This window comes from Podarcis filfolensis (assembly GCF_964270895.1).
Source record: "Podarcis filfolensis genome assembly, chromosome: 10".
In the NCBI taxonomy this organism is placed as follows: Eukaryota; Metazoa; Chordata; class Lepidosauria; order Squamata; family Lacertidae; genus Podarcis; species Podarcis filfolensis.
This window is the reverse complement of record NC_139612.1, coordinates 37,758,900-37,784,610: the sequence shown is the minus strand read 5'-3', so window position 1 is coordinate 37,784,610 and position 25,711 is coordinate 37,758,900. Positions and strand designations below refer to the sequence as shown.

General features: G+C 41.8%; 1 protein-coding gene across 5 annotated transcripts in view; it reads left to right on the top strand.

The window, feature by feature from the left end:
- The window catches only part of MGAT4C (MGAT4 family member C), a 320,040-nt gene that overhangs the window by 226,788 nt on the left and 67,541 nt on the right, over positions 1 to 25,711 (top strand). Inside the window, exon 2 of one of the 5 annotated variants that reach the window (XM_083573466.1) lies at positions 4,023 to 4,083. The exons of the other annotated variants lie outside the window; for them this stretch is intronic. The gene's annotated coding sequence lies outside the window, so the exon portion shown is untranslated. The remainder of the gene's footprint in view (positions 1 to 4,022; positions 4,084 to 25,711) is intronic. 5 annotated transcript variants of the gene reach the window in all.

The following is a 25,711-nucleotide window of genomic DNA, read 5'->3' as shown; positions in this document are numbered from 1 at the left end:
CTTGGAAAAATATTGTGGAATTAATTTTTATTTCTAAAGACCTTTTAACTGGCACTCTGCACCCAGAATCCATAAGTACATATGGATCAGTTTCTGTTCCATGACCCATTAGTATGGCCTCAGTTCTGTGTTTTATGCATTATATTTTTTAAAAAGTATGAAAGATCACCTTTAAATTGTACACATTTTGTATTTATTTTATTAAGTTATAAATTTCCTTTTACATTCATCTCAATGTGTATGATTTTTTTCTTAAGAAAGTACAGCCATACCTTGGTTGCTGAACGCCTTGGAACTCGTACATTTCAGCTCCCAATAGATCGAAAACCGGAAGTGAGTGTTCCAATTTTCGAATGAATTTCGATGAATGTCCAGCACAGCTTCCACAGCTTCTGATTGGCTGCAGGACACTACTGCAGCCAATCGGAAGCTGAGTCTTCATTTTTGAACAGTTCTGGAAGTTAAACGGACTCCTGGACTTCTGAGTAATACCCCTCCCCACCTTCTCACTATATAGAAGGATCTGGCAACTTCTGTTTCAGTGTATCTGAAGAAGTGTGCATGCACATGAAAGCTCATACCAAGAACTAACTTAGTTGGTCTTTAAGGTGCTACTGGAAGGAAAAAAATTTTTGGTTTGGACTCCTGGAAAGCATTCTGTTCGAGAACCAAGGTACGACTGTACAGAAAACAACTAAAGACAGGTTTAAAGCAAAGGAAAATACCTTTTCATCTAATTGGAAAAGCTTGTTGAATCAAAAATGTTTTCAGTTGTTTCTGGAAACTACACAGTGTAGACACCTGTTGTATCTTGATGGAGATACTTTCCCATAGAAACTGATGAAGCCCTGGAAGCCCAGCCCTGAGTTTCTGTGGCTTCTAATATTATGGAGAGGTGAAACTTACCTGGAAACACAGGTTTCCCTTATATTCCTACTGGGAATATAAGGGATAAAACAGACTCACTGTATCCATTTAACATGCATTCTTCTCCCTTAAATACATGTTCTTGTATGCTTTGCAGTGTATTTCCACCTAAAATGTACATTTTTGAGCTGAATATAAAAACTAAATAGAGTTTGCTGGATTAGGCCAATTACCCATCTCGTCCCCCTTGCTGGCAGATGGCATTATCCCTGCTCCCACAATCCCAATCTTTCTTGGAAATTTACACTCTTCCTCCCCCCATCCCCACTCCATTCTTACCAGGGAGAACCGCTACAGCTATCATTCTGAAATATGGCAGGCTTCGTACGCTTAAAAGGGGCAGCCATGCCTGTAAACTGAATCTAATGCTGGCAGAAAATAAAGATGCTTTAAAACAAATTGATTTTAAAGACATCCCTGCATGAAAACACCTGTATGTCTCTGCCTACAATTTGGCAGCCTGGATCCACTCCGGATGGGCATGTGTGCCTGTAAATGCCATCTACTTTGAAAAAGGGGAAACAACATTTTTAGATTCCCCATTATAGTGAATGGGGGGGGCAAAGCTTTGCTTTAAATGTATCTAATTCAGTCCCAAATAATTAACTGAATTGGAGAGACACATACACCTAGTCAAGATACATTCATTATTATGATTTTCCCTGTGCTTTCAGTTCGTTAGCAATTTCCTATTTAGACACAGTGGTGAGAGTTTCTGCATTGCTTTTGGATCTGATTTATTTGCAGTTCCATCCAGTGCTATAAAAAGAAGTACTGGTGCCTTTTTATTCATTGCAAAGTTTCACATATGCTTGGCCTTTATAGTGGCAGGCCATGGGGAGATAATGTATTCTCTTCTAAGAGCATTTTAAACACATTGGCTCACAATTTATTTTGTCCTCTGACACCAAGACATCGCAACACATCCCATTTTCACTTCTGCTTTTCTTTCCCCAGAAAGCTCTCTCTGTGCTTGAGTGAGCTGCGTAAACTTCATTCCCCCAAATGGCTGGAATTTGCAATCTCTTCACATCATCATGCTGTTAAATGATTTCAATACGCATTCTTACTGGGACATCCAACTTCCTATGCCTGGATGCAATGGAGAAATACAACCATACATCTAGTTAAATAGAAATCTATGCTTAAGCCTTTGAAACAGATACACATAAATGCTTGAGGACATTACCAACTTTAATTGTACATGTGGTATGTGACAGCCTGCTATTTCGCAGCTCTGAGAGAGACGTTTTTGTACTCTAGACATGACAAAATCCTGCCCGGCTCTATAGCTTATTTTCCACCTCTTGAATATTTGACAATTTATCACTGCTTATTTGCATTCAAGAGATGCCTTTTTTTACCACTGAGGCAAAACCAGGATATTAATTGGGATTTTTATTTTTGCCGCATGTAGATGTCTACTCTAAATAAGGGGGGGGGGGTGCTGGGAGGAGAATATAGGTCAACATCTTTGGTGAAAATACTGAGGCCATGAGGGGGAGAGAAATAAAATGAATTTGATGTAGGGAATTAGAAATGGCCAGCCATAGTTTGGCTTTTGACATTTTGCTACATGTGGATTTCAGACAAAAAAGTGGGCATAAATAGCTATTCTAAAAATAAGATAAATACTTTTAAAAAGACAATACCCTAAGGACGATGGGAAAAGTCGATTTAGATCATCTGTACATGAGCTGTGTGAATAAGCAGCACATTCTGACTTGACTGAGCAAATACAGTGGTGCCTCGGGTTACATACGCTTCAGGTTACATACGCTTCAGGTTACAGACTCTGCTAACCCAGAAATAGTGCTTCAGGTTAAGAACTTTGCTTCAGGATGAGAACAGAAATCGTGCTCCGGCGGCACAGCGGCAGCAGGAGGCCCCATTAGCTAAAGTGGTGCTTCAGGTTAAGAACAGTTTCAGGTTAAGTACGGACCTCCGGAATGAATTAAGCTCTTAACCTGAGGTACCACTGTATAGAATGCCTCTGGATGCTGCCTCCATGTGGTTGTTCCATGCCGGGAAATGACTGTATGTACAAACTTACAATTGACTCTACCATGTGATTTGTACCTTTGCAAGTAAGGATTATCTGGCAGCAGCCTGGAAATAATCCTCACAAAGCAGTGGCAAGTCTATCTGCCATGAAGACTGGTCCATTAGGGCAGAGGGGGGACCGCCTTCAATCACCTCCGCATGTCTGCCTGCTTTCTTCCTTACAGGGAGTGGCATTGCCTGTCAGTTTCCTTCTCCTTAGTCTCATTGTTGCGCCTTATAGAACTCAGCAGGGAGGCAGATGGGGACAAAACTAGAATTTAGTTGGCTCTGCTTGTCATTGGCTTTATTTCCACCTACAATTGCATCACATTCACACCATTCATTTAAAGCATAGTGATACTGCTTTTGCTAGTCATGGTTTCACCTAAAGAATTCTGGGAGCTGTAGTTTGTAAAGGGTGCTAAGAGTTGTTAGGTAAAGGTAAAGGGACCCCTGACCATTAGGTCCAGTTGTGACCGACTCTGGGGTTGCGGCGCTCATCTCGCTTTATTGGCCGAGGGAGCCAGCATACAGCTTCCGGGTCATGGGGCCAGCATGACTAAGCCGCTTCTGGCAAACCAGAGCAGCGCACGGAAACGCCGTTTACCTTCCTGCCGGAGTGGTACCTATTTATCTACTTGCACTTTGACGTGCTTTTGAACTGCTAGGTTGGCAGGAGCAGGGACCGAGCAACGGGAGCTCACCCCATCGCGGGGATTTGAACCGCTGACCTTCTGATCAGCTCTGTGGCTTAACCCACAGCGCCACCCGCGTCCCCACAGCGCCACCCATGTCCCTAAGAGTTGTTAAGAGACCCCTATTCCCTTCGCAGAGCTAGTTTCCAGAGTGGTTCAACAATCAATCCCGCTTCCCAGGGAGCAGTTTAGGATTTTTAATAAAAACCTGCAAGCCTTAGTTTTTCAACTGTCCAAGAATTGTGAGTGTTGAAGTTTGGTGAGTGTGTTAACATGGCTGCTCGCAGTGTGCGCAGATGCAAATGCCTGCAGGTGTAACCCAACAGAATTGAGTTAGTCATTCAATTTATTTTACAGGATTGGTTCCAGAATCAATTGCACACTGGCCAATGACCATGTTTCGAAAAAATAAGCACAGGTAGGTTTCCTCCTGAAATCTATGCACACCATATGTGAGTGTGGGTCTTGACATTTCATAGCCTAAAATAGGAAACGCTTGCATTTTTGATATTTGATGTCCTGGTTATTATGTATGAACAGATGTTCCATAGGAAGAGTCTGTCTAGTCTTCATTCAAATTCTCATCATAGGCTGTGTATACACCATATATTTAAAACATCCCTCAATAATCTTGAGCACTGTGGTTTACTCATCAAAAATCTACAGTTCCCAGCACCCACAACAGTTCCCACGATTCTTTGGAGGGCATGAATGTGCCTTAAATACATGATGTGTATGCAGCCTTACTTTCTTTTTGTTAATCCAGTAAAATAATAGCAGATTATGAGTTGTCTTTGTGTGTTTCTGAAAAGATATAACAAGAGTATTGTTGTATTGTCAGAGCTTGTAGGGCAGCAGCTGAAGAAGGAACAAAAAGGGTTTTCTTGTGTGAGTTTCTTGTGGCTGATTAGCTGCTTTCTCTGTGCAAAGGTCAGAGGGGGCAGGGCTTCTGTTGAGGTAGGTGATTAGCTGTGGGAGGAGCTTGTCAGAGCTTGTAGGGCAGCAGCTGAAGAAGGAACAAAAAGGGTTTTCTTGTGTGAGTTTCTTGTGGCTGATTAGCTGCTTTCTCTGTGCAAAGGTCAGAGGGGGCAGGGCTTCTGTTGAGGTAGGTGATTAGCTGTGGGAGGAGCTTGTCAGAGCTTGTAGGGCAGCGGCGCGCGCCTAGCGGCGCGCGCAGTTTGATCCATCTTTTAGATTTAGGAGAGCTAGTCTCAAACGTTTGTTGGGGGAGATATAGGTTTATTTGGGGGGATTTATTTGTCCTGTCTTCACGCTTTTTATGATGGAGGACCGCTGTAGTCACCCCCAACGACACCTTCTCAAGATGGAGGGTGAGGGAACAGCTGCAGTCGCCTGTGGTTCCTGCGCAATGTTTGCCATCTTGCCAAAGGTTGCAGGCAGCTTTACCTGCAGCAATTGCATGTTGATTGCCCTCTTAAAAGACAAAGTCCAGCAACTGGAGGAACGTGTAGCTACGCTCCAAAGAATTAGAGAGCTGGAGCTCTTCTTGGAAGCAACAGAGCACACCGTCTCCACCAAGGAGGAGACAGGGGACTCCCCTGAGAAGGAGGCTAGTTCACCAACACAGGAGCCAGATATATGGAGAAACGTGACTCAAAGAAGTAGGAGGCCCAGGGTTCGCTCTGATTGTTTAGAAATACGCAATCGCTTTGAGGTCCTTTCCCCTAGCATGGAAGACGAAGAGCAGACTCCATTTGAGGATCTCTCCCTCATTACAGTCGATCAGGTATATGAAGACGAGCAGCAAAGGCAGTCCTCAGGGAATGTGCAGGCGACCTTGGAACGGACAGCTCACGGAAGAACCCCGACCAGACCTAAGAGGAGGCGTGTAGTGGTGATAGGGGATTCCCTACTGAGGGGAACAGAAGCAGTGATCTGTGGGCCTGACAAGATGTCTCGGGAAGTGTGCTGTCTCCCCGGGGCTAAGATCCAAGATGTAACTGAACGACTGCAAGGAATCATAAAACCCACTGACAAATACCCCTTCCTCTTGGTTCATGTGGGAACCAATGACACTGCAAGCAATAGCCTCCAGAAGATCAAAAGAGATTACGAGGCTCTGGGCAGGAAATTGAAGCAATTAAATGCACAAATTGTCATCTCATCTGTCCTCCCAGTTGAACGACGTGGCCCAGGGAGAGAGGGAAAAATAGTGGAAGTGAACAACTGGCTTCGCAAATGGTGTAAACAGGAACGGTTTGGATTCTTAGATCACGGAATGCAGTTTCTTGAAGATGGACTTCTGGCAAGCGATGGGCTGCACCTCACAACGGTTGGGAGGAATGTTTTTGCAAAAAATCTCAGAAACCTCATCAGGAGGGCTTTAAACTGACTAATGTGGGGGAGGGAGACAGTGCTCCTGAAGGTAGGAGTCTATCAATTGATGAAGATGATCATCCAAATGTCATAGACCGAATGGAGCAAACAGCACGCAGACCTAGTGGTGGGAGGAAAAAATCCTTAAATAAGAGACACGGGGGAATGATTAATGGACTTCAATGTCTGTACACTAATGCGCAAAGTATGGGAAATAAACAAGATGAGCTTGAGCTCTTGGTACAGCAAACTAAATATGACATAATAGGAATCACTGAAACCTGGTGGGATAAGTCCCACGATTGGAATGTAATAATGGAGGGATACAATCTATTTCAGAGAAACAGACCAGACAAGAAAGGAGGAGGAGTGGCGTTATATGTCAGGGATGTGTATACCTGTGAAGAGATCCAAGATTTAGAACCTCAAAGCCAAAGTGAGAGCATTTGGGTCAAAATTAAGGGAGAGAAGAATAACAGTGACCTCATTGTGGGAGTTTACTATAGATCCCCAAGCCAAACGGAGGACATAGATGATGCCTTCCTGGAACAGATGGCCAAGCATGCAAAAGGAAGGGAGATAGTAGTAATGGGGGACTTCAATTTCCCGGATATTTGTTGGATGTCAAACTCAGCCAAGAGCATAAGGTCAAACAGATTCCTCACTGGCCTTGCAGACAACTTCATTGTCCAGAAAGTGGGAGAAGCAACAAGAGGAACAGCCATTTTAGATCTGGTCCTAACCAATGTTGATGACCTAGTTAGTGGGGTAGAAGTGGAAGGATCATTAGGCGCGAGTGATCATGCTCTTCTGAAGTTTACTATACAGCGGAAAGGAGCAGCCAAGCATACTAGGACTCAATTTCTCGACTTTAAGAAAGCCGACTTCATAAAACTTAGGGAAGTGCTTGGTGAGATCCCATGGACAGTAATACTAAAAGGAAAGGGAGTTCATGATGGCTGGGAGTTTGTTAAGAGGGAGATAGTAAAAGCACAACTTCAGGCAATACCAATGAGACGGAAACATGGAAGGTGCCTAAAGAAGCCAGGGTGGCTATCTAAAGAACTTTTAACTGAGTTAAGATTAAAAAAGGATGTGTACAAAAAATGGAAAAGGGGGGAAACCACCAAAGAGGAATTCAAACAAATAGCCAGCACGTGTAGACACAAAGTCAGAAAAGCTAAAGCACAGAATGAACTCAGGCTTGCTAGAGAGGTTAAAAGCAACAAAAAAGGCTTTTATGGGTATGTTCGTAGCAAAAGGAAGAACAAAGAAACAGTGGGGTCACTCAGAGGAGAAGATGGTGAAATGCAAACAGGGGACACAGAAAGGGCTGAACTCCTCAATGCCTTCTTTGCCTCAGTCTTCTCCGATAAAGAAAACAATGCCCGACCTGAAGAATTTGGAGCAAATGATTCAGCAGAGGAAACACAGCCCAGAATAACTAAGGAGATAGTACAAGAATACTTGGCTAGTCTAGATGTATTCAAGTCTCCAGGGCCAGATGAACTGCATCCAAGAGTATTAAAAGAACTGGCAGATGTGATCTCAGAACCACTGGCAGTCATCTTTGAGAATTCCTGGAGAACAGGCGAAGTCCCGGCAGACTGGAGGAGGGCAAATGTTGTCCCTATTTTCAAAAAGGGGAAAAGAGAGGACCCAAATAATTACCGCCCAGTCAGTCTGACATCAATACCAGGGAAGATTCTGGAGCAGATCATTAAGCAAACAGTCTGTGAGCACCTAGAAAGGAATGCTGTGATCACCAATAGTCAGCATGGATTTCTGAAAAATAAGTCATGTCAGACTAACCTGATCTCGTTTTTTGACAGAATTACAAGCCTGGTAGATGAAGGGAATGCAGTGGATGTAGCCTACCTTGATTTCAGCAAGGCATTTGACAAGGTGCCCCATGATATTCTTGTAAAGAAGCTGGTAAAATGCGGTCTTGACTATGCTACCACTCAGTGGATTTGTAACTGGCTGACTGACCGAACCCAAAGGGTGCTCATCAATGGTTCCTCTTCATCCTGGAGAAGAGTGACTAGTGGGGTGCCACAGGGTTCTGTCTTGGGCCCGGTCTTATTCAACATCTTTATCAACGACTTGGATGATGGACTCAAGGGCATCCTGATCAAATTTGCAGATGACACCAAACTGGGAGGGGTGGCTAACACCCCAGAGGACAGGATCACACTTCAAAACGACCTTGACAGATTAGAGAACTGGGCCAAAACAAACAAGATGAATTTTAACAGGGAGAAATGTAAAGTATTGCACTTGGGCAAAAAAAATGAGAGGCACAAATACAAGATGGGTGACACCTGGCTTGAGAGCAGTACATGTGAAAAGGATCTAGGAGTCTTGGTTGACCACAAACTTGACATGAGCCAACAGTGTGACGCGGCAGCTAAAAAAGCCAATGCAATTCTGGGCTGCATCAATAGGAGTATAGCATCTAGATCAAGGGAAGTAATAGTGCCACTGTATTCTGCTCTGGTCAGACCTCACCTGGAGTACTGTGTCCAGTTCTGGGCACCACAGTTCAAGAAGGACATTGACAAACTGGAACGTGTCCAGAGGAGGGCAACCAAAATGGTCAAAGGCCTGGAAACGATGCCTTATGAGGAACGGCTAAGGGAGCTGGGCATGTTTAGCCTGGAGAAGAGGAGGTTAAGGGGTGATATGATAGCCATGTTCAAATATATAAAAGGATGTCACATAGAGGAGGGAGAAAGGTTGTTTTCTGCTGCTCCAGAGAAGCGGACACGGAGCAATGGATCCAAACTACAAGAAAGAAGATTCCACCTAAACATTAGGAAGAACTTCCTGACAGTAAGAGCTGTTCGACAGTGGAATTTGCTGCCAAGGAGTGTGGTGGAGTCTCCTTCTTTGGAGGTCTTTAAGCAGAGGCTTGACAACCATATGTCAGGAGTGCTCTGATGGTGTTTCCTGCTTGGCAGGGGGTTGGACTCGATGGCCCTTGTGGTCTCTTCCAACTCTATGATTCTATGATTCTATGATTCTATGATTCTACTTTATATATACTTCCATATTCATAGCCTAGCATGCTCCTAGCAAATACAAACTATTTAATTAGGTTTCCCCCCCCCCTTTCCTTTAGCAAATATTAAGCTACTTCTTCAGGCATTTGATAATATATGAGGATTTGTCAGTCACTTTAGATCACTCGCATGCAATGAGCAGTCTTTTTCCTCCAGCAGCTCAGTTTCCTATGGGTGCCTTCAGCAATGCTTAGACATTTCAAATGTGGTGGCAAACTGCATTTCACATTACTGTGAAAAGCTTCTTATGAAATGCATGAAATCAGCAAAATAAACTGGGCTCTGGTGGTTTTCGGTTAACTTAAATTGGTATTGGGTGCATAGTGATTTCTTTCTCTCTCATTCACCCTGTTCAGTTATTTTGGTCCATCCTAGATGATAATGTGCACTCTAGTCATAGCCCCAGTGTATACACAATAAATGCATCATGGGGACTTTGCACATAACTGATATATGCAGAAAGGGACCCCCAACAGGGAGGGAATCTTGAAGGGAGCATTTAACAGAGAGACATTTAGAATCTTTTTATTACTGCAGGTGGATGTTGCCATATTACTTGGAATACTTGTGGTAGTGACTCCATTTTGAATTATAACATCTGTGTTAACATCAAATACTAACTCTGTGCATAGAATAGAACTTGGACACTTTTAATTCTCAGAGGTTGCAATTGTACAGTCAAAACAACAACAACAACAACAACAACAACAACATATTATTATTATTTATACCCCACCAATCTGGCTGGGTTTGCCTAGCCACTCTGGACGGCTTCCAACAAAATATTAAAATACAATAGTCCTTCAGATATTAAAAGCTTCCCTAAACAGGGCTGCCTTCAGATGTCTCCTAAATGTCTGGTAGTTGTTTATTTCTTTGACATCTGATAGGAGGTCATTCCACAGGGCGGGCACCAGTACCAAAAAGGCCCTCTGCCTGGTTCCCTGTAACTTCGCAGAACCTTTGACTTGCTTTACAGTTTGTAATTTTAAAAAATGCAAACAAAAAGAAAGAAATAGGAATGGTTTGAAATCTGGAATATACTGGAATGGGAAAACCTACCTTGAAAAGTTTGGGGAATAGTGTGAGCAAAGTCAAAGGCAATGCTCCAAATGATCTAAATAGAACTGGAGGTAGGGCACCCAGCAGATTTTTTGAAAGTGTTACAAAAAGCAACATCTTAATACCATAGTTAATTTAAATTGTTTCTAACATCTTCTCATCCACGAAGCTCCCAGTCCCACTCAATAATTTACAAATTGCAATCCGCACTAGTTCTATCTGTCCAATTTCATTTGTGTCTGGTTTGTGATTGCCACTTACTTTCTTCTCCAACCTTTCATCTTTTCACTTTGAAAGTGTCGCTCTCGGCGCTGTGTTTGTTGCTCCAATTCAGTTTTCCAGGAGCAAATGTTGGTACTTAACAAGAGGACAATTCACACTTTCCCCACAGATTGGCTATATTTCTAAGCCATTTTCAACACTGTGAAATCTTAAGAAGATTGAGGAGCAACTGAGAGATTTATACTCATTCCAACATAAATTCAAATGCACATGAAGTTTATTTCATTTTACATATTTGTTTCATTTATTTCCCACCTCTCCAAGGAGCTTGAGGTGGCATACCTAGTTCTCCCTCAGCTGCTTTATTCCCCACAGCAACCCTGTGAGGTAGGTTAGGCTGAGAGGTAGTGACTGGCCCTAGGTCACCCAGTGAGCTTCATAACTACATGGGGATTTGAACCCTGGTTTCCCGGGTACTAGTCCAGGACTCTAACCTCTGAACCACTGTGGCTCCCTTGTTGTCTGGGGTGGGTGAGCATGGAGTACAGCCGCTGTCCTACCATGCAATCAGTAGTGTGTTTGTGCAATTCTTCAGATAAAAATCATTTAGAGGTTCATCAACAAAACAATATTAAAAGCATAAGAATCTGCAGCAGATATACAGTATCAGATTAAAACTATATAGAACTCAACACACACACACTCACACAACATAGCAATAACACAAGCAAAACAAACCAAAACTTGGAATACAGATTATCAGTTTGTTGATGACATTTGGTTTAGTTAAAGTACACCTGCAGATACATCAGTGTTGGATTAGGCCTCTCCACAATGACACATGTGACATAGGTGGATGTAGTAACCTAAATAATATTTAGGTGGCACTGTCAAAGATGTTGTAGGAGCTCTTAATTAGCACTACTGTTACAAGGAACTGGGTATGTGAGGAAGTGCTAAATGGCAGCCACCAATTAGTAGCTATCAAGTGGAGATCCTTCAGCACCTGCATATAAATTTAAATTTAAAAGAGGGGAGCTAGATGCAATGGGAAACCTGCCTCCTGATGAATTCTCCACATACGAAACCTCCCACCCTCCAAAACGGCCCCAGGTTTTCGGCTTGTTTCCCCTGTTCAGTTTGAGCTGGAAGTTTATGCCTAGAAAATTCAAACAGATTACTAATACAGGCACGCTCAGTTGAACATTGTCTCCTTTTTTAAAAAAAAAAGAAAAAGAAAATGGCAAGGATGACAACAGAAAACCCTTTCATGGAACAATCACCCTGACCACAGGGTATAAAATCATACTCTGCCATAAACTTGGTAGTTGTATTAATGGTTATTTATGCTGTGCTACAAAATATTATGATAGCCAGTAAATTATCAGTCAAACAATAAAAGGAATGTATTTATGTAAAGGGTTTTTTTATTGACACTTTTAAATGCCAAATCGTAGTCCTGATGGAGTGAAATGTTATGCTAATAAAGTAACCGGAAAGGGGGAAGCCCACAAAGTTAAATATTGTGCTAAAACGGACTCTGTAGAATAAATGAAAAATGAGTTTTGCCTGTTGGCAAGGATTTATCCACACCAGGGTGTTTTAGGTTTGAGGGGTTTGGGGCAAAGTGACCTCTAGTGACCTCTCTGTCCTCGACTCTTTGGGAATTTCTTGGTGGCAACTATCAGAAGATAATGGAGTCTAGTGGATGTTAAGCCATGGGGGTAAGGCTCAGTTGCTCTCCTGGCTTCCCAAAACAGTGGGTCAGACACTCCTGCCACATGTGTCAGGGACTGGACTCAAGAGGGCAAGATGGAGGAGGAATGGTGGAGATAACCTCCCCTCTTCTCTTGACGCTGCAGGAGAAGAGGAATGCAGCATTGAATTACATTGAATTCAGGAGTTTGAGGAAGATCACAGCTCAGATAGGCAAACAGAAGAGTTGGGAAGTGTTAGCAGAAAGGGAAGGGGAGACAGAAGCAGAGCAGCCAGCTGACACATCTTCTTCAATAGTAGTAGTAGTAGTAGTAGTAGTAGTAGTAGTAGTAATTTATTATTTATACCCTGCCTATCTGGCTGGGTTTCCCCAGCCACTCTGGCCACCTTCCAACAAAATATTAAAATATAATAGTGCATCAAACATTAAAAGCTTCCCTAACAGGGCTGCCTTCAGATGTCTTCTAAAAGTCTGGTAGTTGTTTTTCTCTTTGACATCTGGTGGGAGGGCGTTCCACAGGGTGGGTGCCACCACCGATAAGGCCCTCTTCCTGGTTCCCTGTAACTTGGCTTCTCGCAGTGAGGGAACCACCAGAAGGCCCTCTGCGCTGGACCTCAGTGTCCGGGCAGAACAATGTGGGTGGAGACACTCCTTCTGGTATACTGGACTCATTGTTCGTTAACAGGAACAAAGGATTCAGAGACAATTGACCATGAGCAGCCACCGTAAAGGGAGGTACTGTTGTTAGGGAGGAGGGAGGAGGAGACCAGTTGGAGCAACAACATTGTCAGGGCTTGATGTGTTCTTTTGTCTCTCGCTATTATGAATGTATAAACTCTTTAAAAAGGACTCTAGCTTTCTTTCTGGTTTTCTGCAACCAGGGGAGGAATAGTTTTCCCTAAGTCTCAACAACATGCTACACAGCACCCAGCTCCCTGCACCTTTCACCTCCCTTCTCCTTCTTGGTAAGTGTCAGAAGCCTGTTGGGCTGGGAAGCAGCACAGCAATGGTGCCCCATCCTCACCAGTCACGACTGGTGTAGCCCAATGGTGAGATGATTTATAGAATGAAAGGAACGACATGCACAAACAGTCCTCATCTAACTTAAAAGTAAAGGAAGTGCTGCAACAACAACAACCCCATTATAATTTTCTCTCATCTTTCATAATGTTTGAATGCATTTTTCTCTCTCATTAATTGACAGGCAATAGTTGGGGGGACAGAGTGCAGGAGAATTCTTCAGCACAGTACTAATTTAATGTTGTTGTTTCACCAACACTTGCAGCATTAGCACGCCAGAGATCTGTGGTTCAGGCAGACACCCCACTGGTGTAGTTGCTGAGAGCCAACTTTAAATGAGAATGCCGGCATGTGGTATACTGCATGGGTAGGGTTCCCCCTCCCCCCTTTCTCCTCCTCTTCTCGCTTGCCTGGCATCATTTTGAAATTGGGCTTGTGATAGACTTTACATAGTACACTAGGGATGTGTAATGTTAAACATTAGGGGAGTATAATTGGATGAAAATGTATTAAATTGCTACTGTTTGGAGTTTGCACCACTGAATAGCAACAAACAAAGGCTGAAAATGACGGATTAGTAGGAGTAGCTCGCTGTGTTTACCATGAATTCCCAGCTGGACTGTGCAAGCTTTGAAAAGTGAATTGGAGTTGGTGTTGCATGAAGTTTTTATTTATTTAATTACTTTAAAAGAATATTTATTTATTGTTGTTCCACTGCTATCCATTGAATTTCATGGCTGAATCAGAACTTGGACCCAGATCTATTTGATCGAGGGCCAGCACACAACCAGTTCCATGACACTTTGCTGTCGAGTGTTACAACAAAATATTGGTCTTCTTGTTCAGTGTACTGGTGCCTTTACTTAAATCTGCAAAGGAAGGTCTTCTGCATTTTTAAAGGTGGAACTGGCACTAAGATGATGGCTGCACCATACAGAGGTCCAGGTATCATTCAATTCAACAAAATAATTCAAAGATATACAAGAGTATGTGTGCGTGTGTGCACGCAATCACTAATTTAGGGGGGAATGACACAGGTGTACATAATGTGATGTGTACCAACCTTCTAGTATGGTGTTATTCAACCTTGGGTCTCCAGCTGACTTTGTAGAAGACATTTTCCCTGTTTAGGGAAGTTTTATCGTGATGTTTTATCATGTTTTTTATCATGATGTTTTATCATGTTTTTAATATTCTGTTGGGAATCACCCAGAGTGGCTGGGAAAACCCAGCCAGATGGGCGGGGTATAATTATTATTATTAATATTATTATTACTACTACTGCTACTACTACTGGCCAATGGTGAGGGATGGTGGGTGTTGGGGTCCAAAAACAGCTGGGGTGAAACAGAATGAACAAGTAGTGCAAAAATAAGGATATAGAAAAAAATGTCTCCTGAAAATCTCCCCAAGCTACAAATGAAAGAATGACAAGAAATTAAGAGTGGGGATTTTTATTTAGGCAAAGTACATAACAGCAGTCTAAACCACAGAGCCTAGGGCTTGCTGATCAGAAGATCAGCGGTTTTGAATCCTGTTGCTTGGTCTCAGCTCCTGCCAACCTAGCAGTTCGAAAGCACATCAAAGTGCAAGTAGATAAATAGGTACCGCTCAGGCGGGAAGGTAAACAGCATTTCCGTGTGCTGCTCTGGTTCGCCAGAAGCGGCTTAGTCATGCTGGCCACATGACCCAGAAGCTCTACGCCGGCTCCCTCAGCCAGTAAAGCGAGATGAGCGCCACAAACCCAGAGTCGTTCGCAACTGGACCTAATGGTCAGGACTCCCTTTTACCTTTACTTTTACATAACAGCAGCCAGTTTGCACCTAGAAAGCTACACAAGCCAGAATCTTTTGTTAAATCACTCAGCCATTTAATAATGTTCTAGTCATTATTAGCATGAATAGCTCTTCTCTTGGCTACCCCATATGGACTATCAGAGATGCATTTGCCCCTTTTTTGTGTATCAAAGTGTTGCTTTTATTCACTCTCACTCCATGCTTATTAGCATCTACAGGAAATACAATAAAGGTGATTGTCTAGAACAGCAGGTTACTCTTTCACATAGCAAAAAGACAAGTTTCTATCCAGTTCCCTAATCACAATGTATCAAGCATCTTTTTTAAAAAGCAGAAAAACAGTGTGATGAGAGTCAGTTCAGCATAACTAGCAGAACCCAGCAAAAATTATTAAAAATACTTCTAGCTACACTATCATTATGTGGTTTCAAAAGAAATCTTTTTGCTGAGGATTAATTGCTTTCTGTAACGGGTTTCTCTGTTCATCCGCATAATTCTGTTTGTTGCATGTCTGGTCTGTTGTTATGCTAAATAACAGGGATTTGAAGATATCGAACAAGAAACAGCTTAGTGCATGATAGTTTGGGGACACAAACATTTCTATTGCCCAGATTTATTGCATAATGAATTTTGAATCCCAGACACATCTGCTGCTTATTATTTATTGTTGTCGTTAAATAATTTGGGAGCATAAGTTACTGGAGGAATTGTTCAAAGTTAGGGCAAGATCCCAGTTCATCGAAATAATTAGGAACGTTGCCAAAGTCCACAAGTTTAACTCAGTTTAAATAGTGTTTTCCGTTATATCTATTTGCGTGGAAACTCTCTCATTCAAAATTTAAAGGATTGTAAATCATAGGTTTTCCTGACAAACCCTTTGCCAATACCAGTATGAAGTGATCTGGTTCACACTTTCACACTTTTCTGAATTTCAGGATGCCTTCACCCCAAAAATGTGTTTATAAATATGTTAAGAACTGCATATTGTGTGACAAAATATATTTTAAAATAAGTATTTAAGTGTGAATTCTCATGCAGATGTAACACACATTAATGCAGAACTGGAAAGGAACAGACTTAGGAATGAAAAAATGTGAAAGTGACACATGTGGGAAATAACTTGATCCCTTGTAAAACACTAAGCTACTTGAACTGGAATTCTTGGTAGATTTTTAAAAAGGGATTATATTTATTTTCATCTTTCCCTATCAAAGAAAAACAAGCAAAAAAAATCAAGAACTCAAAGCATATGCATTTGGTTACAGCAAACATAAGAGCAAAACAAGTAGTCAACAGAAAATCACAACACGTGCACAAATCAACACTTAGCGAAGCAATCAGGGAACCGCCACAGAAGTAATCATCTAGCCAAGCATAAAAAGAAGAAGGAAAATTAACTCATTCAACCTATAACATCACTCCATAAAGCCACATGAGTTGATGGAGGGAGCCTATTATGCTCTTTGAGTGAAACATATTTAATAAAACAAAACCATTTCACATAAAACTTTTTTTTCCTCCTTGGAGTCTTCCGTTCCCTTAATTGACAAGGGTCCCCCCCTCCCATTTAGGGCCACCAACCAAATCTGAGAATACCATTCCTCAAATTAGGTTCTATTCTGCTAATTTACCATTTCAGGATACCACTATGCAGGTTGCAATATAAAAGGAAACCAATGCACTCTGATAAAGTGCCTTTTTGTCTCCATTATCTAAAATGGACAACAGTGCCAGACGTGGATCTGGTGACAGCAGCTGCCCCATAATCAGTTGGAGCTCATAGAAAACCTTCTTCCAAAGCTCCTCAATCACTGTGAAATGACCTAGTCCTCCACACAACGTCCAATGATTGGGACTGGAACTATGTGTTATCCTACTCAGAGACTCAGGAGTCAGATATCACCTATGAATTTAAAACAATTCTCTTTAAATCTTGCTGATGAAATGGAGCTTTCTCCCACACTTTCTCCCATTTTTTCTGAATTCCCTTACCACCATAAGGTACTAGCAGATTCAGCCAGAAAAATAATAATCCAAATCTGCAATAATCTTAGTCTGCAAATGAATGCTGATTAACAACAACCTTCCTGGATCTGAGATACCATACCTCTCCAGATAGTTTAGATTTGCTGCTTTGTCTAAGACCATTCACTGAACTTTGCAATTTGGAAAGAATTTGGAAATATCCAATTCCAAAAGTCTGTCAGCTGCAGCACTGAAGTAAAAGCAGGGGCAGAGCTTGGTAATACGGTGCCCTGAGTGAAGGCAAAATATGGAGCCCTCTCTATTTCTTCTTTTCACAATAATTCCTTTTGGAAAAGGGTTTGTTGAAGTGCCCTCCCCCTTCTTGCCTTCTGTTCTGTGCATGCTCTCAAGTGCACTGTTTGGTCTGAGAAAGCGCCCGCACTGCCCTAAATCTGGCGTTGTATAAAGACTCACATTTGTTTTACAATTGTATTTGGGAATGGCTACCCGGGTGGTGCTGTGGGTTAAACCACAGAGCCTAGGGCTTGCCGATCAGAAGGTTGGTGGTTCAAATCCCCACAACAGGGTAAGCTCCTGTTGCTCGGTCTCTGCTGCTGCCAACCTAGCAGTTCGAAAGCACAAAGTGCAAGTAGATAAATAGGTACCGCTCCAGCGGAAAGGTAAACGGCATTTCCGTGGGCTGCTCTGGTTTGCCATGCTTAGTCATGCTGGCCACATAACCTGGAAGCTGTACACCGGCTCCCTCAGCCAATAAAGCGAGATGAGTGCCTCAACCCCAGAGTCATCCTCAACTGGACCTAACAGTCAGGGGTCCCTTTACCTTTTACCCAAGTACAATAAATGTACACCTTTGATCAAGTGTGGAAGGAATGCCTCCGTATGCAATTGGGCATGTTCATTTAAATACTCATAAGCAAAGTCCATATTTTTTCAAGTTGCTACTTCAGAGTATTTTTGCGAGGAGCATTCCAAATATGATGTCTGTGTGCACAGTTCACATTTGCAGAGAGCCTCATTTATTTTGCGTATCTATACTGAAATAAAAAGTGAATTGCCCTTAAGTCATGGAATATATATCTTTCAAGACACTTCAGACTACATCTTTCAAATCTCTAAAAACGGTGTAGGCAGTTACTTCCTGCTTCTGATGCTCAACCTTTCATCTACTCGTCTTGTAAACAGTCCTACAAGCCTGGCTGATGAAAATTAATATTTAAGAACACCACTTGTATCTCGGCATGTCAGAGGAATCTGTTGAACATGGACTACCAAGCAGAATTTCTTCTATATTTTTGTTTGACCCCCATCACAGCTCAGACTCTTGCTATGAATTCTTTTCACCTTAGTTCTCTACAACAGAAGCATTTTGTTAAACATACACACATTGTATGTAAATAGATACACAAACTGCTTTGCGGTGGGTGTTAAATGTGACACACATACCTGACCATTTTTTTTTTTTTATAAAGTATACACATTTGTGAAATAAAGTGTTGCAATAAAAAAGCTGTTTATGCAGTTAGATGTGTGAGAGAGGCTGCAATCCTATCCCCGCTTACCTGCAAGTAAGCGCCATCTAATTGAATGGGACTTACTTGTGAGTAGACATGGTTAGAATTCCAGCCATAGGTGCCTTTGTGATATGCCATTAGCCACTTCATTAATTTTATCTTTAAAGTGCCACAAGACTCTTTGTTGTTGTTAGTACAAAAGACTATAACAGGGCTACACTTCTAGAAATGCATTAACTTTGAAAGGATAAGGAAGGCAATTGATTTGTAAATATCTATGGATGGCTGAGATGTTTGTGTCTATTGTGTACTATGATAAATGGAAAAAAGTACATCTATTTCTACATCAGCAGATGATGAAACAGGGGAAACAAATACTTGTGCAAAATAAACCCAGAGGCTGTTTTAAAGTAGCAACACTGGTCACTGGCACTGCAGGGGACGCTGTATCAAAGATGTAGAACAGAGTGCGAGAGGCGCCAAATTTTAGCATTGCACAGGGTGCCACTGAAACTTGAGAGCCCAAAGTCCACCACTGATAGACCAATTGCAATGGGACAGAAGGCAACGTGAATGAATGTTGGAACAGATTGAGGCACCTTTCTATGTTCCTATTTGCATCCCATTGGTTCTTGATCATAGCTTGAATTGAATCTAAACTTTAGCCTAGAGGAGCACTGAAATATACTCGGAGTGGAGTGTTAACAGGCCAATCAGGTTGCTGATTCACTTCCTCCTGGAGCCGGATTGGGCAGCTCCTGCAGACCAATCAGGTTGCTGCCTTCTAGGATCCTACCTGCCTATTTTTCTAGGATGCAAACTCAGTACATAACAAGCACAAAGAGAATTGAAAGAGAAGAGAGAGAGGAATGAGAAGAAACAGAATACCTTCCAAGTAGGATATTGCCTAGGATAAAACATTCACATCTACACCACAAATATAAAACTAGTCACAACCAGTCTAACCAGTACAAACTCCTCCAAGCATCCCTGGGGATTTATTAAGAAATTATGTGTGATTCCTGGTGTCTAGTTCAAAATAGTTTGCCTGTCTAAAATCCACAGTGCTAAACTAGTTTAAAAAGCAAGGTTACATTTGCAGTGAAGATGTGCCCAGGACTCTGGTAGTAAGACCAAAGCCAGTATTCAGCAGGAGCCTGCTCCAGTCTGGTGCCCTCTGCATGTTTTGGATTACAACTCCTATCTGCTGCAGCCAGCATGACCAATGGTCAGAGATCATGGGAGTTGTAGTGCAAAACACCTGGAGGGTACCATTACCAGGTTGGGGAAACCAGGTACACAGTATCATAGTTTACTTCCTGAAGTACTAGTTAGTGTCCAGGCACAGTGTGTCTAATGTTGTTGGAGTAGAGAGTGGAAACCAATAATGACAGGGCAAGATACCGGGATCAAACCGGCCACAACTTTTATTGATTGCAGGTGTCACTTGGCTTTGGCATAGGCACTGAGTGTGAATCCTGAATCATCCAACCTGTATTGGTGACAGATTATTCCTTCAGAGTCAATCCTGGGTTATGAATTACCTCATGATATGCACCAAATTGGACAAATCTTCTAGGATGCCATTCAGAATGTTCTATGGCCCATTAACACCTGTTTGGGCATTCAGACAGAATCCGTCCCCCTGGATTCCTTTTCTGAGGTACCCAGATTCCTTGAGAGAGGAATAGGGGTAGAGCACCAATCTTCCCCCAATGCTGGGACTAAGCATCCAACTCAGTGCCCTTTTTCCACCAGCAAGTTGTGACAATTGCTATGAAGAAGGCAAAACCTCAATTTTGTCTGTAGGTAAATTCCTCCTTGGCCTAAAATATGGTAACTGAATACCGGTAATTCCACAGCAAGGTCCGAGCATGTACTGTCCAACATTCCTACTGCATGGGTAGTGTCAAAACATTAGGGCAGGACATCTGATGATATCGTGAGCACACTCAGTTCAAATAAAAAGAAAGCAGACCTGAGTGAAGCCCATCCAGGGTAGACTTCACCCAGATCTGCTGAATAATGACCCACCCCTTAGTTCACCTATGATTGGCCAATTCTTGGGTATGTCCAGTCAACCATCATAGCCAATGGAGGAAACACTATCTGTTGGCCATGTGGGAAGAGTTGTTCTCCGCCTGCTGACTCCATAGACACGCCAGGCCACAACTGCCACCGCCAAAAATGGTAAGTGGACTTGTTGTGAGTGTGTGTGTGTCTCTGTGTGACCCAAACAAACTTTTAATGATGAATTTACCAGGCTTTGCAAGGCAATTAATATCCTCTGGGATTGGAACAATTCAAGTGCTAACCTCACTTAGGATTGAATTTACCTGATATTTCCTTCAAATTGCTTCTCGAGCTCTTAATTTCCAAGGCATGAAATTTCCAAGGCTGTTGATTTCTTGGTATTTGAGCTCCGCTTGAAATCTATTTCTTATGCTGTTGCTTAGCTATTATATTTGATTATTAAATAAATAGTTTCTCCATTTTCAAGTAGTTTTGCTTTTGCATGCAAGGAATGCTAATTTCATGTTTACCACACAATCCCATTGAAGGGGGAGGGAAACAGAATCACACAGCAAGTGCAACATCCAGCCATCAGTGGCAGAAATTGCATATTTATCATGGAAAATGACAATCCCTCTCTTCCGTATTTCACAATGAGGTTGTGGTTCCATGGTGTAATCAAATGTGGAAAGGATCCATACCTATCATATTGGATATGGTAAAAGACTCCTATGAAGGAGGTCTTTAAAAAATAAGGTAGTTGTAAAAATAAATAAGAGAATACACTCACTTCATCCCCTCCCTACACTCAGATGATTAAACCATGCCATTTCACATTAAAGCTGTTTTTACCAGGAACTTAAAATTGAACTTATTTATTTTCTTTCTCTTTTAAAAAAGACCCTGCATAGTCACAATGGTAACCAGATAACCACCCCTCTCAAACATCAATGTGCCTCTCATGCCTTCACCTCCAGTTCTGCCTTGTGCAGCCTGGGACTGAAAGGAAAAACAAAGCAGTTTGCTATTCTTATTGCTAGAAACACACAATGTATGTAGTATGGAGAGACTCACCAGAGAGTTAAATGTCTCTCTTTCCTCCACAATTCATTCAAACCTGCCCTTCAAAGGCAGAGCTCAGCCTATGCCAGGTAGCCTGATTCCAGACCAGCCTGTCTTTGATGTCCCAGTGACTGCCAGCACTTTAGAGTCGCTGTTGGAGTCATCACTGCAGAACTGAATATACTCAGAGCAGTTGGAAGGCTCTCCTAGAACATTGGTTGCCTTATTTCTCCTGGGAGACTGGAGAAGAAAACCAGCTCACCCTGGAAAGACTAGCCAGAGGGAGGGTGATAGAGGCAGGCAGCTCCTGGCTACCTTCATTCATTATTTTTACAAATGATGTTCAGGACTTGGGGACACCTGCTAGAAGGTGTCCCACTCCTCTTTCTCTACGCACTTATGCTCTGCACAAGAGTAACACATGAACACTTATCTGTGTCAAATATTTAGGCTCTAATCCATACCAGGGACCTCTCCAGATGTTCTTTTTATTGCATATTCATGATGATTCCCCCCCCCCATAATGCTATTGGAGCAGTCATATACTGTTCAACAACATTTCCAATACTATTTCTGCCTGCAAAAGTTTTGGGGCGATTATACTGATTTGTTGCCATGTCAGTGCATATCCTTTAACTCCAGACCACAATTTTGGGGGTGGGTGGGGGTTGTCCCGCCTTTGTGATGTCCTGCATATGTTGTTGGACTACAACTCCCAGCATCCCTGACTATTGGCCATTCTGTATGGAGTTGATGGAAGTTGTGGTTCCACAGCATTTAGATGGCATTATGTTGTCTACCCCTACAGTAAGGGTATTTTGCTGTAGTAAGTGTAGCAAAGCTGCTGTGGTGTCTAATCTTTTCCATTTATATGCCCCTAGCATTTCCCACTTTGATGCTAAAAAATTGAGCACAGCTGCAATGTTTTACAGTGCAAAATGCTATTTTGTTTTATAATGTAATGCATCGTATTAGACAATACACTTTCCCACACTGAGATTCAGGTCCTGTGGCACAGATTATTCATTACAATTTTAACGAAAGCAAAGTTATAAGGGAAAGACACCCTGAAAGTTGTTAAGCCTTTCAGAATGGTATAATGAAATGTACTCCTTATTTCCATAGTAAGCAGCAGGATTATTAATAATAAACAACACCTTCCTTTTCATGAATATTTCATTGTAGAGTTCAATGATCTACAGGGGATAGCATCTGCTTTTCCATAAACAAAGAATTTAATGACATGAATATCTTTACCTTACTGATGGGCTGCATATGCAAAAGCCACTCCTAAATAAACTGTCGACAGTAAATTCTCATCAAAACTAACTTATATATTGTACAGTGTTACTAATATTTATAGTATAAGCTTAACACATTATGTACAAGTTCCCAAGGAAGGAGGACTGGAGACTGAGACTGAGATGTTAACTATGATATGTTATAACTTTTAAGCATGCTTCTAACTTTAGGTCTTGTTTTATGTTTTTATTATTTGTGAGTGTGTGTGTGTGTGTGTGTGTGTGTTCTTGAGGATAGCAGGCTTTGGGGAATGTGTATATATCAGCTAAATTCTGCACCTTCTTCAGCCTTTATGCATAATCTTCAGCAGGGCTTGAGGAATGTATCTCAACCATATTTTGTACACCACTTAAAGGTTTCACTACAATCAAGTGGTATAAAGATTTTGTTCAACACAACACAACACAACACAACACAACACAACACAACACAATATACCTTGCAGGCAATATACACATTCTCCAATAGGTATGCATGGTCTCCAAGAAACACACCCTTTTTTTCCTTACCTCTTGTTCAGAGGCATTGTATCTGCACCCCTTGGGCTGCTTTTTGTCCACTGCCTAATCTTACTTGGCCCACAACATCTTCTCCCACCAATTAGAACAGCAGCAGGAAGGAGTGATGAGGTTCCAAATAAAAATAGACTTTTTTGCCTGCAGTCCAATCCCCTTATCACCATTCTGACCTGCTCTTCAGTCAGTTGAGCAGTACAAGAAATGGCAATGGGTAGCATCAGAGGAGAGTTTCCCATTATTATTGACTCCCATGCTGCTATTCAGTTTTTCTTTAGCTTAATTAATACCAGCAAGGAGGGATTTTCATTTGAATCATGGGAGAGGGAGGTAAGGTTGAAAACTGTCCTCTCCCTGCTCCCTCTTGCGCTGCTCAGCTGACTGGGGAATAGGTGAGAATTGCTCCCCTTTTGTTTCACCTGAGTGCATGGGTGCCCCTTCAGATGGCAATAGCAGTATGTCATTGGGGAAGCATCACAGAACAACTAATAAACTGAGATATTGTATGGGCAGTTCAATATAAGCCCTTTGATTGCATCAGTGATTTCAGGTGTAAATACACCTGCAAAAAGACAGCAGTCCTGTATCTGGTCACAAAGGAGATGTTGCAGCAGAGGCTCCATAAGGTGCTATGCAGGTTTCCAATTAAATCAAGGGCTGCAGGGCAGAACATACAATGGTTTGGAAATATAAAATCTACCCGTGCAGCATCGTGTCAGTCAGTTAATACTAAACAGAAGACTGATAAGGCTAATTCACTTAAAGATATGTAAATTTAAATTAAAAGAAGTTCAGCTGTTCCAATAAGGGAGTCACCCTGACATCGCCATTTCTGTGAGCAGCATAATACACAAGCTGGGAATTTATGGACCATTGCAACATTAATAGCCATTACTTGGAATTGTTTGAAAAGGCACCCCTAAGAAGTTTGTAAAAGTAGAGTCACTATTTGCCATATGCAAATCTGCTTATGCATGTCGAGGGCTTAAGTAATGTCGGATTATCAGGTTATCGCTTGTGTTTCTCATTTATATCAAGCAACGCCAAGGTTCCAGTGGAATGCAAATTCCACTTTCCACTCCTTGCACAGTACATGAGAGAAAACATGTCAGCTAGAAAAGTCTGTGGTAGTGTTACAGTTAACAGACCCGAGGCATCTTGCAGTTCAGGCAGGTTTAAAATGGCATCAGCATTTAATGTGTTCAAAAAGAAAATATAGCTATAATAAGACCCATTTTGAAATGCGTTCCTTTAGCATTCAAACTTTAATAGTGATATTTATATCTAGTAGCACTCACCTGAATACCATATGAGTAACCTTGATAGCACATAAATGAACTGATTTATGTTTGAAACTGGAAAAAGTGGGCTACAGCAGACGAGCAGTATTATCACATTTGTTCTAAAAAAATAATAATGCAGCCCCACTTTTCAGGCATTGGTGAGGATGGGAGAAAAGGAGCTTTTATTCTGAATGAATATGAATGGATTTTGAATATATATTCAACACTTTTGTAAATTTTGCAGCTCATCAGATGGGAATACGGAAACAGTCAAGGATAAATTGAGCACAGAAAAATGTTTTATAGGTGATATTTAGGCATTTGTAGTTTAATTTAGGCATTTGGGGTTGTGGCCTGAGAAAATCTGTATTACAATCAAAGGGCAGGATTCCATAAGGCAAGCAGTGGTTCACATGCTGGAGGTTATAAAGTGCTGATGTGTATTATTCAATGAAATGAAACGGAGTTGACAGCAGAGATGGCATAAAACCAATCAATGGGTGTGGCGAGGATCTGATTCTTAATACACTTCTGAGACCTGCATCAAGAGACTTGGCTGACAGATGTACAGATTTGCTTTCTATAGAAGTGCATTTTTGTCAGGGATCAACTTGGCTCCAGTAAGGGCAAGACTTAAATAAATGACTTCCATGAAGGAAAGGGATTTGCCAAACCTATAGAAATAGGGCACCTAGCAAAGTGAAAATAAATACAGTGTGACAATTGGCTTGATGGCAGTTGCTACTACATTGGGTCACTGATTTTGTGCCATCTGTTGTTTTTCAGTGCAACTCAGAAGATTGGATTTTCACCTCACTGTGTGTTTGCTGCATTTTCAATTCACTGTACAAGCTGCTAGAATGCCACCAGGCAGTAGTGATCAGACCTATCCTTTGTATCGATACTGAAATTTAGGATTTGTATGGATGTAAGTGTCATGGGCTAAAGAAAACATCTTCAAAATGGACCATGTATTTCATTTTTTGGAAAAGAAATAGAGGGTTCTATGTGCTTTTTTCAATACAATGTGAGTTCAGATTTACAATTCCAATAGAAAACATAGTGTCAACCTTTGAGAACCAATGGGCACATTTGTAAACAGGAAATACTATTTGTGGCAACCACATTTGTGGGAACCATGTGGGAAGCACAGGT